The 12,038-nt window shown below is 34.9% G+C and overlaps 1 long non-coding RNA gene across 1 annotated transcript; it reads right to left on the reverse strand.

Moving 5' to 3' along the window:
* Nucleotides 1–4,193: 4,193 nt before the first annotated feature.
* On the reverse strand, nucleotides 4,194–11,802 carry LOC143261352 (uncharacterized). The gene is made up of 2 exons (XR_013035493.1): nucleotides 11,416–11,802; nucleotides 4,194–6,703 (listed from the first exon to the last, which is right to left on the reverse strand). It is a non-coding gene; the product is annotated as an uncharacterized LOC143261352 (long non-coding RNA).
* Between the last annotated feature and the right edge of the window lie 236 nt (nucleotides 11,803–12,038).

The following is a 12,038-nucleotide window of genomic DNA, read 5'->3' on the forward strand; positions in this document are numbered from 1 at the left end:
AATTACCGATTCAGATTTCAAGTTTGCTTCTACATGACGTTTAGTGCCATTACTGCACAATTTGATTCATAGATAATATACACGACTTCGCACAATCACTTCCGATCCTGTTCACCCCGAGAAGTAAATGTTTCAGACTGTTAACCAAATTCAGGAAAGTTCGGTATGAAAGATCCAACATCAAATCTCATATCCTTGCTCCAAAAGTACATCGAATTTCAGATCAATGTAGTCTTCCTTTTCTTGTTGATTACTTCCGCAATCGCGCCATACAAAGTCTCAAGCAGAAGAACCAGTCTTCTAGATATCTGCTGAACACTGACGTGAATCTTGACATGAAAACTGCATCACTCAATCTCCATATTGATCCAATCGGTTTTTGGTGACGATTAAAGCCGTAAATCTTCAAGCAAACAAATTCCTGCTTTCTAAATTTCCACTTGAATGTTTAGTAGGAATCGTGCAATCTTGGTATTTTTCATTATGTGATTAATATTTGTTGCCCGTTTATTGAGAATGTATCCACTGCAAGTTACATTTCTGGTTATGTATATCACACTATTTGAAATTATGGAACCAAATTTCCAAATACTTTGGAAATTGAGATTGATAGTTGTGAACATGCTTTGAAAATGGCTATATTTACCTATAATTAATACTTAGGGAAGCATCGCTCCAATATCGAAAGATATGAGATAATTAATAGCCCAGCCATAGTTTTCTTCGACTACTGAAACCAAGCTGCAGTAGTATCATTAATGCATTTCGAATAATTTGGTTTCGATGAATAACATAAGAGTGGGTGTTGCACTGCTTTTCTTCCTGTATATCATAACCACTACAGAAACTCATTTAGTTATTTCGGGCGCGTAGAGTACAAGAAATGACCTGCAAACTACCAAGAATGCACAGCTCTGCAGTAATAAAAAATGGAGTATTCTCAATCTGAATGTTCCATTTAATGCAACTCTTCATTTGTGGTGAAATTAGATGTTGGCGATTCCGTTGCTGATTCCGAATATTGGAAATTTGTCAAGCAACAACCCGACCCAACTATAAATTTTCCAATACAGATCCAGTACGCTGAAGAAAATAGTCTCGTGTGTCTAAAATCAAATCGATCAATTTTAAATCGTCAGTCGATTACCTCCTCTTTACTGGTATCACTTGGATCGATGCATAAGAATTCTAGCGCGACCATTATTTATTTTCCGTCGTTTCCCATGCAACGTTGTTCGTTAGGGCATTGCCATCGTACACTGTAACGAACATTCAGTTCTGCTTAGTTTTCAATATTCACAACGAAATAAATAGGCCCTCACACCGCGACCGTGGTTAGTTTTCATTTGTCATGAGTTAGCAGCTACTGTTACGTAGATACATATAGTTACGCTTGTAATTCTTCTCTGCTATTGTGCACGCGATTCACGTTACGCTTGTAATACTTTTGCGCTTGCAGCCTAGCTTCGCTACAACCGATTGCGCTTGCAAATTTCGATACAGCTTTGTAGCCATAAATCGATCGCTTAATCGTATCATTCATGACCTTCACGACACATCGTCACATTTCATCATTCTATTGTATATCATCTATAACCTCCTCTGTACGAATCTTATTGGTTAAAACATATTTAGCGTTATTACACCAGCGTTTTTTACCATACAGTCCACTATCCAATTCATCCTTCCAATCCTTCCTCCAATTCATCCTTCCCAACGAAAAGATACATTTGCAACATATTTGGAAATTTGAGAAGAATAATAAACTAGTAATTTTGGAAATTGTCGAACATTTAACTTATTTCTGCACTTTATGAGCCTTCCCGGGTACTACATATTTCCAAAACTTCATCCTCCGGTTACGTAAATACATACAACTGTGAGATGTAGATGGTTCATTCTATTATATAATATTTCACATAAAACATTATGATTCAGATTCTGATAATACTCTACATTGATGTTTAAACCCACGATTTAAAAAAGTGATGAAAAAAGTGATGTCAATTTTGCAGGTTGTCTTCGCTATAGTAAGCATGAAAGTAGTATAATAATACTTTACTATCCACACTTTAATTATGCATGATTCGTACTCAAGCCGCTATATGCACTATTCAGATTTGACGAGGAGATGACTATAAACAGTGCGGGCATGTTCGTCGCAAAAGTCTTCTCGTTAGCTTTAAACTATACGATAGTAGGAGTTATGAATTGTACATTAAAATTAATATAACAATTTGCGTTCAAATTTTTTCGAGCAAACTTATTATCATACATACAAATACACTGTATGTTACCGTGTTCGTTTGAACAGTTCAAACAGATATATGTATAATTCTTATAGTTCAATACTGTGCATAGTACAAACAGAATTAAGTCTTATTACGAATAATTTCTTTCACGAACCATAACTGAACGCGACATCGGGACAAAAATGTGTAAATTGTACATCCGATCGAAAAAATATAAAAACTCGTCTCGATGACTACATTGTGCAACATATGTCCAAAATGATCTATTGGAAACAAAAAATACTCCATAAATACTGCAGAATTCGTTTGAATTGATAGAATTAAGAATTAACTTTCCTACCTCGAGTATAATGATATAAGAAAATGATCACGTTTTCAGCTGGCATTTATGCATTACTATCCTATAAATGTAAGTTTCATAAATAACGCTAAATATTTATTAATAAAAATAAGATCAGATTAAATAAAACTAATTAAAACAAACACTATGTGGTATTACAACATAGTATAATATAAAGAGTATTTTCCCGAAACTACAGAGATTTAAATTATTATATTATCATTAAAAAGAATTTTTTCAGCTACTTTTAAAGTACACCTATGAGATGATTTATTATGTGTACAACATTATTTAAAATACCAAAATTATGAAATCCTTTTTCGAAAATCATCGGTTAGTGTAAACCAGTGTATTACAAAAGATGAAAGGTAACATTCTCTATTATTCCGAAAATGTCTAGTCATATAAGTCAACATAATAAAAAACATGGAGAATACTTAGGCAATTATGCAAACTAATATTTTTGTAATTTCTATTGCGTGTTTCGTCCAAATTTTAATAGGAGTTTGTAGACAAATGTTTTATTTTATTTTCTTCTCATGGTTACTCTGGGGTTTTAATAATGTCAAGTAGAAAGTTGATTGAAGTCATAGAAAATGCTCACTGGAAGTGTGACATACGAAGAACATTCCTGACATATTTTTCATAGCTTATCTTTCACGTACTTTAAATTCGCTCAAGAATAATTATTCAGCCACAGGAAAAGAACGTCGAACATAACGTCGAAAACGTGGGAATTTAAGACAGCGTTAAATTCATTTAAGACATCCACAACCCACACTCTCGATGAGAGCCAAACGTCCAAATATCCAAATAACCAAATCGACGACCCAAGCATCTTTTGCAAACGCAATTCAATAGATGAAACTGTGATAACAGCGAAGCCAAGATTAGAAGAAACAATGATGCAAACACCACTCATCTACAATCTCCCAGGAGCCTCATCTACGCCATTACATCTACCAATAATCTCACCTGCCAAGATCAGTGAACCAAGTATAACTTAGTCTATACCTGATTGCGAATCTAAATCCCAGGAGAACAGCAGTTCAACTGATGGAGACGAACCAGATATTAGCCCAGTTTTGCCACAACCTACGAACACGAATAACATTGTCACACCAGCAGATGAAATTCGATGAAAATTAATAGGAGAAGCTTGCAGTAGATTAATCGCAGGTCACAAGGGTGTAACGGAAACCTTAAATCAATTAACCCTTTCGGTACTACCGCCGCCTATTGGCGGCATCCACGGAAAGTTATGTGGGCACTTTATGTGGGCACCGTGAACAGCACCAACGGAAAGTTATGTGGGTATGATTACTCTCTATAGTACACATTACTTTACTATTCTGTGTTTAAAATTCCCGGCTGTTCTAATCGTTCCATTATAATATATAATTAGTAACAGTCAACAGCTTGCCTTAATTATATATGTTTTATAATATATAGATAAGCTACGAAAAATAAATTGGAATGTTTGCTTATATCGTTAATTTTTTTAATGTATAACTTACAATTTGAATTTAGTTCCCTTCAGGATGAGTGTAAAACGCTTGAAAGGAGAACAATGAATAAAAGAAATCATTGATTCCAAAAGAGATTCTGATGAAGAAAATCAATATAATTTAGCATTTCGCAAAAGGAGGAACAATCGAGCACGTGTACTTAGCACCTCAGAATCTGAAGAAGCAGAAGAGCCTGAAGTACGAATTGATACTCCTTCTAGCATCAAATGGACATCAAAGAAGCTCAGTCCAAAAATTCATGATGTTACGCCACATCATTCGGGAGTAGTTGGGAACAATTTAAATCGTTCGTCGAGAATTTTGGATTACTTCAGACTACTTTTTTCTGAAGATTTAGTTAAATTTATTGTGGAAAAAACAAACAATTACTGGTGTCGACAGAAGGGTTCAGAAGGGATGGAAGTGGATGAATTATATTGTTTTATTGCTGCGTCGTTATTAATGACGCGAACCAAAAAGCTATCCTTAAATGAATATTGGTCTAAAGATAAGCTTCTCCGAAGCGATATATTCAGTCAAATTATGAGTAGAGATCGCTACTTTTCATTATTGAAAGTGTTGCATTTTACGGACATAGTCGGTCGCACTGCTGATCGTTTATACAAAATAAATGAAGTAGTGGAAATGCTACGAACATGCATTTCAGCCATACCAGCGGTTATGTATAGACGAAAGTCTACTCCTCTACAAAGGCCGTCTCTCATTTAAACAATATATTCCCCCGAAAAGGAGTAGGTTTGGTATAAAATCATTCCCACTTTGTGACTGCAAGACGGATTATATCCAAGATATAATCATTTATTGTGGGGCTAGTGCTACTGTAGCTACCGAATATCAATATATTGGAAAGCCAGGGAACTTTGTAATGTCGCTTTTGCAACCTTTTCTAAACAAAGGCCATTGGGTTGGCAACTAAGACTATTGTATTTATCTGGATAACTGGTTTTCCAGTCCCATATTGTTCAACCTACCCCACGAAAAAAGTACGAACGCTTGTGGCACTGTGCAAAGAAGACGGAAAGAGATGCTTAAAATAACTGATAAATTGAAAAAAGGAAAGGCAGTGTTCCGCTCATCTGAAAATCTGTTTGCAATGAAATGGTTTGATAGAAAGAAATTTTATATGCTTTTCACTATCCAAACCGCAGAATTTGCAGAAGTACCTAAGAAGTCAAGAAAAAATGAAATTGTTCTAAAGCCCAAAACGCATACTGCCTATATAAGCACACCACAAAAAAACAAATCCCAATGGCGAAATTTCACCTTCAGTTGATTAAGGAAATATTAGAAAAATAACACAAGAATCATGAATATCATCGGCTCACAGGGGGACATTTTCCTTCGATATATCAGTCGGGGAAAAAAGATCGAAAACGAAGATGTGTTGTATGTGCGGCTGGTGGTGTGAGACGTGAATCCAAGTATCAGTGCGAACAATGTAATGTGGGCTTGCGCGTTTCCCCTTGTTTCGAAAACTATCACACCAAGTTACACTATTAGTTTTGTCGTTGATTATATTTCACTATTAGTTTTATTATTTATTATGTTACACTATTAATTTTGTTATTTATTTTAATTTTGTAATATTGGACCATATTATTTATATCAATGCCATTTACTTTAATTAATGTACTGTAAAGAAAAAGATATGATTTTAAAACGTTAAGCGCCATGCCTGTTTTGTCTGTCCTTCCGTCTGATCCGCGAGATAAGATACCGTCGAAATCGGTTTTCTGCCGAGGATTGGTTTAGGTTACGACTAAGCAGTATAAACATTTTAGAAATGTTTTTCAAACACGTTAAATTCCGCGTCAGTCACCGATGTCGTGGTCCGAATGAAAAGTTTAGTGTCAATCACGCTCGAGATTTCTATGAATGCCGCAAAACATGTTTTCGCGGTTTACGCTGTCGGACAGTGCAACCACTCTTGCGAAAAACTTCCTCGTTCCACGAATGTATAACCGCGGCCAGGTCCTCCGTACCGAAAGGGTTAAAAGAAAAATATCACTGCCCCGAAATGAGAAAAGATTCACAAGAATTCATTCGTTCACTTATCAGAACAAAACCCGTCAACCCGTGATTATTACGGACACATCTCTGGAACCTTTTGACGAACTTGCCATCGACACATTTGGACTACTTCCAAAAACAATCAATGGAAATCGCTACATTTTAACTATGCGAGACAATTTAAAAAAATATTGGTTAGCAGTTGCTTTATCAGATATTAAAGCCATGATAATAGCTGACGCGTCCGCGAGTCATTTCATTGCAATACGTGAGACACCAAAATCCATTTCGATAGATGAAAACACTAGTTTCTTGGGAAACTAATGCTACATGTTGCCGAGATGGATCGTTAAAAAGGAGCCATATATTGTATTAACAGAACGTCTAAAACAATACATCGAGTCATATGAAGAATGGGACCTCTACTTACCATTTGCCATGATTTCATATAAATACCTCCGTCCACGAAGCTACGAATTTCACACCCCACGAATTAATCTTCGGGAATTACGATAAGTGAGCTAATCCGACATAACTTATGGTGGAGTAATACGTCCATGTGTAAAAAGAACCTGAAACAAGTAAATTCGATCCATGTTACATCGGGCCATACGAGATAGTAGATGTCGGATATAAATAATGCAATTTTAAAAACAGATGCGACCGGACACCTAATCGCGAAACATCAGGATAAATTAAAACACTCCTTCGTCTTCGATAGTTCGTCCGACACAAATTAAAAATTGGAATCACTTTCAGGATGAAGTAAATCCCGCTGATTATCCAGAGGTGCACGAGGATCTCTTAATATGCCAATGTATAAGGAAAATGCAACTCGTGTTTGAAGCTGAAGAATACAAATTGTGTGAAAAATGTTGGTCTCGAGTGGCAGCAGAAGAAAGAGAATTATTTCCTGAAGGCTGCTGGCATACCATCGCAGGAAACCACAGAAGTGAGGCAGATTGTCATTGTGAAGGATATGGTTCTGTAATCCTGGAAACATCAAACGCTAGTCGATGCCGAGAATGCATCGAAGAATACATATTTCGAAATGTAACTGGAGACATTACAGTAATTAAAAAATGGCAAGGCCATTGATGTGGTTACTCAGTGGTAGCATCATGACCGTTGACAGCAACACACGCACATATATACTGCAAATAATTAATTTATACAAGCAGGAGAGTCATCGGATGAGAGCATTAATACTTTTGAAGAAATACTTCAATGTAGCAAGGAAAAAAATGTAGACCTTATATTTCATTGTGGAGATTTATTTCACGATGCGAAACCAACAACTTCTGATGAATTAAAATGTATGGAATTGTTAAATAAATACTGTATGGGTCCCAGGTTAGCAAGATATGATAATATCAATATAAGATGGTATTTGAAGTACGACAAATATTAATGATTGTTTTTTCATCAGAGCAATTAACATCCAATTTTTGAGCGAGCCAGAATTAACATTCCCACACTGTACTTTTAAAACTGTAAATTTTTAGGATCCAAATTTTAATATTGACATGCTAATATTTTCCATTCACGGGAAAAATGACCATCCAAGTAAGAAATATAATATCAATAGTTTAAGTACAGTGATTTTTCAACATTGATTCAGCCATTAGTAATTATAATCAAAATTATAGGTTGTGGAATAAATGGGCCAAATGGACTTGTTGTCTGTGTCTGGTTTCATAAATTATTTTGGAAAATGGACAGCCACCCCTAAAATGATCATTCCTCCACTGATGATAAAAATGGGTAATACCCATGTTGCAATTTTTGGTTTAAGCTGCATGAACGATGATAAATTAATACGGATGTTGAACGATTTTAAGGTGAACTTATGAGATCCATATATGTATTGAGAGGTCTTTCCATTTTTTTTTATTGCAAATGATTTTCATTCATAGGTGAAATGCTTTAATTTGTTTGTTTTACATAAAAAACGTGCACCATGTCTTAAACGTGGATATACTTCGGAAGCCCACCTTCCCTCTTTTGTTGACTTTGTCGTGTGGGGAGGGGAACAGGAATGTTGTATCACACACGTGTTTAACTCTAAAAGACAATACTACATTTCTCAAACAGGTATATTTTTAGATTTATTTATTAATTATGATGCATGAAAAATAAGAAACTACTGCTTAAGAAACGCACTTACAGATTGCGATTTCTTTATGCGAAGGCGAATCAAAGGCCAAACACATTGTCATACTTAGCGTAAACGGTAATAAGTTTAAGTTGAAGAAATTGAAATTAAAAACCGTTAGACCATTTGTGTTTGACACTCTGGTCCTTAATGATACAAATATAAAAAGTAACAATGATAGATTGCTATCAGAATCAGTTTTTAATATCGTCGACCGACGCATAGAAAATGAATTGATTCCTAGTACCGCGGAACAATTGTCAAATCATCCGAAGCAACCGGTCTTGCCGTATATTCGATTGAAAGTAATTTACTTGAAAGATAAAGAACGGTTCGATTCGACCAGGTAAGATTCTATTAGTATATTAACGAATACAAGTAATAAATGGAAATAAATAATATGTGTATTTTAGATTGGCACAGAAATATTGTGATAAAGTTGCTAATTCTCACGAATTAATTGTATTCTGTAAAACAAGAAGTTCCGGTAAGTACTCCAGGATACGACTGACATTATGAGCTATACTGAGGTAAACAAAAATTGCGATATTCTACAAGATGCTCGAAGGTAAAATTTGTGTTTGGTTTTTTAATTAGGAGAATTAAGGTTTTGTGGAAACCACATACAAGCAAAACTAAAAGGACACCAGTTTGGTTGAAAATAAAAACCTATGAACAATACTAACAGTGAATGATCTAAATAAAGCATTAGGTAAATTTGTTAACAAAAATAACACTAACGCTTTTAATAACCTACAGAGGTCAAGCATATACAATGTAATATTTCAAAATATTGATTTGCCATTATAAGCTCGATTGTATTGTTACAATTAATTCTTTATATATAGTCGTGAAATAAAAGAACTTGTGCTATGTTTGGAAACTACTGAAACAACTGCAGATATTGGAAATATCAGGAAAGAAATTAAAAATTATTGTGATAAGAGAAAGGAGGAAGCACAAAAAGAAAAGACAGAAGTATATGTATACTTGCAAACAAACTCATTTAAAAATGATAATATACTATCAGATTTGACAGATTGGATAATCGCATGCTATTTTATAGATGCAAACATTATTTGCTAATAGACCGGTAAAACCCTTCAATAATGACGAGATAATAGTTATTGTCAGTAGTAGTAACGATGAAGAAGAAGCGGAAAAAACAGATAAAGCTAATGGCAGTGGAGCATGTAACAAAAGCAAAGAAACCGATAAAAGTAATGAAAATCATAAAAGTTCTGTTGGTATAACATCTGAGAGGTAATTTACTTCAACTCAAAAACAGACAACAGCGCAGGTACATCATCGAACTCTATTAAACGATTCACAGTTTATATGCATAGGTCTTTGATTTACTATTAACCATGACATTTTATCATTTGTTACAGGATGAAATTTCCTACGCAATTTCGATTCCAATTTAGATTAGTTTGTCCAGGTCCGAATCCTTGTTTATACACTACTTGTAAAACATTATATTAAACAAATACTTTTCATTAAATCTTGAAATATTTGATAATATATAATATATATTATATATAATTCGGACATTCAAGTTGCAACAAAAAAAAATACATACTATAAACAAATCTTAAAATCGTATAAAATAGAGATTTAAAAACGACATCAATCTTAAATAAATACTAATGATAGAACAACTAGTACAAGAACTAGTAAAACACCGTTTATCTGGACTGTGTTTATCCAACATAGTAACCCGTTACCAACAATTGGATGTCAGGAACGATGCTCCTCTTATCCAACTCCAGTCTACGCGACATACCCATTATACAACACACTGTTTTTGTTTCTTAGTTAGAAATTCTAGCATAGTCTTCCTGCATAGAATGTAAGATAAGTAACGATTTAATTCAGTTACTTGTATCTATGTGATTCGTCCAGAAACTATATTCTCATTACGTCTTCACACAAATCAAACGAAAAGAGAAAAAGAGTGGTGCTTTGTATTGAAGAAAAATTTGAAATTAATAGACGCTTCAGAAACAATTAATCTCTTGTCTCGTAAATATAACATTGGTAGATTTACTGTATATATCATAAAAAAATTATAAAGATAACATATTAAAATGCAAAGAAGATGATGCAGCAAACACGAATAGAGGAATAAAAATGAATAACAGCTTCTAAAAGTCGGTGAAAGTAATTCATCTTTGCATGAAAGATCAGATAGCGAACAAACCGTAATCACAAAGTTATATGTATAATGTTGCAAGGTGCATTTCGCACTGCGTAGAGTGCGATGTAGAAAATGTGATTAAAAATGATGGAAATGATAAAGGATTTCATATTCTTAACGACAATAAAATAATATCTCAAGTTATAGAGGATCAATCTGAAGTGAATGTATAATCAGGTACGCTATACAGTATGTTATACAATACTTACATTAAACAACTTAAGAAACAGTTTCAGATATCTAGAAATAAAGAAATAAATACAAGACATGCCCATAAAGCGACATTTTATTAGAAAATAAGCTTACATATTGCAAAGAAAATATATTAGGAATTGTAGATCTCGATAAGTTACATGCATGCCGAAAATTTCATCGAAATCAGTTAACGCAAGGTCATAGTTACGAGCATTAAACAAATTTTAAAACAGCAACTTTCTCACAATTATTGGACAGAAATATTAAAAATCAGGACAAAACTGCGATTTTTGCGATCTTTAATTGTTTACCGCTTATACCAAAGTCAACCGATTCCGCTGAAATTTTCAACATGCATATAAATTACCGAGATCTATGAAATGCATTTCTTAAATCTTCGTTATATATATTTCGTCATATATTATTTTCTTTAATCATTCTAAGCAATAACAAAATTCAAGTTGTTCAGTCCAGTTCTAAGCAAGTTATGGCGTTTTAAAAGTTGTCCGAATATTAATATAAATAAATATGGCCGCGACGCCATATATCCGCAAGAACCGATTGCCCACGTGGAAGACACGTGCTTCCAGTTTCGCAAGCTTTCTCAAGACGCCATATGCGTAACGCACGTGGCGTGTAATAATTCGCACTGGCGAATAATTAGCCCAGCCGAGAGAAGGTGTCCGAGCCATCGAAATGTAAATGAAGAAATTCGTACTGATAATGAGACTTACCGAAAAACCGATCAGAAATTCCCAGTTACGAATGCGGATCCTGGCCGGTCACTAGTCTTGACATATCTTTGGAACGGTCGCTGCCAGTTGTTGCCAGCACTGTCCTTTATTATTTCGCCTGCTGCCCTATGGTCTTTAGCGGCTATCTTCCTTCATTTCGTATGAATTAATCTCGGCTCGAATTGTCACAGTTATACTTATTTCTTCCAAACACCCAACGCTACGGTCTACGCGACAAAGATCCTCGTTCTCGGCAGATCGCTTCTTCAGCTAGAAACGAGGCATTCCCCACTCCCCAGACTCACGGCTCGGCACGACGCACAAACTCTACGCGCACTCGCCGTTGCTCAGGGCCGGCACCATTCGACTCAGCCCACGCTCCGAGCGTCCTAGATCTCGCGGCTGTGTATTCAGTGACTGTAGAGAATACCGCAACATGTTACAATTTCAAGAAATTTCAGTTTATGCAAATACGATAAGCTCAATAAATGGAAAACCAAGAAAGGAATTGGTGGCCAGAACTTTAAATGACAAACATCTCGAAAGTGAAAACATGTGATATGCAGTGTTTTTTCTTCCAGCCGCAGAATTTCCTTCTTTTCTGATTTTGTTAAAAGACTTAC

Source organism: Megalopta genalis, unplaced genomic scaffold (genome assembly GCF_051020955.1).
Source record: "Megalopta genalis isolate 19385.01 unplaced genomic scaffold, iyMegGena1_principal scaffold0048, whole genome shotgun sequence".
Classification (NCBI taxonomy): Eukaryota; Metazoa; Arthropoda; class Insecta; order Hymenoptera; family Halictidae; genus Megalopta; species Megalopta genalis.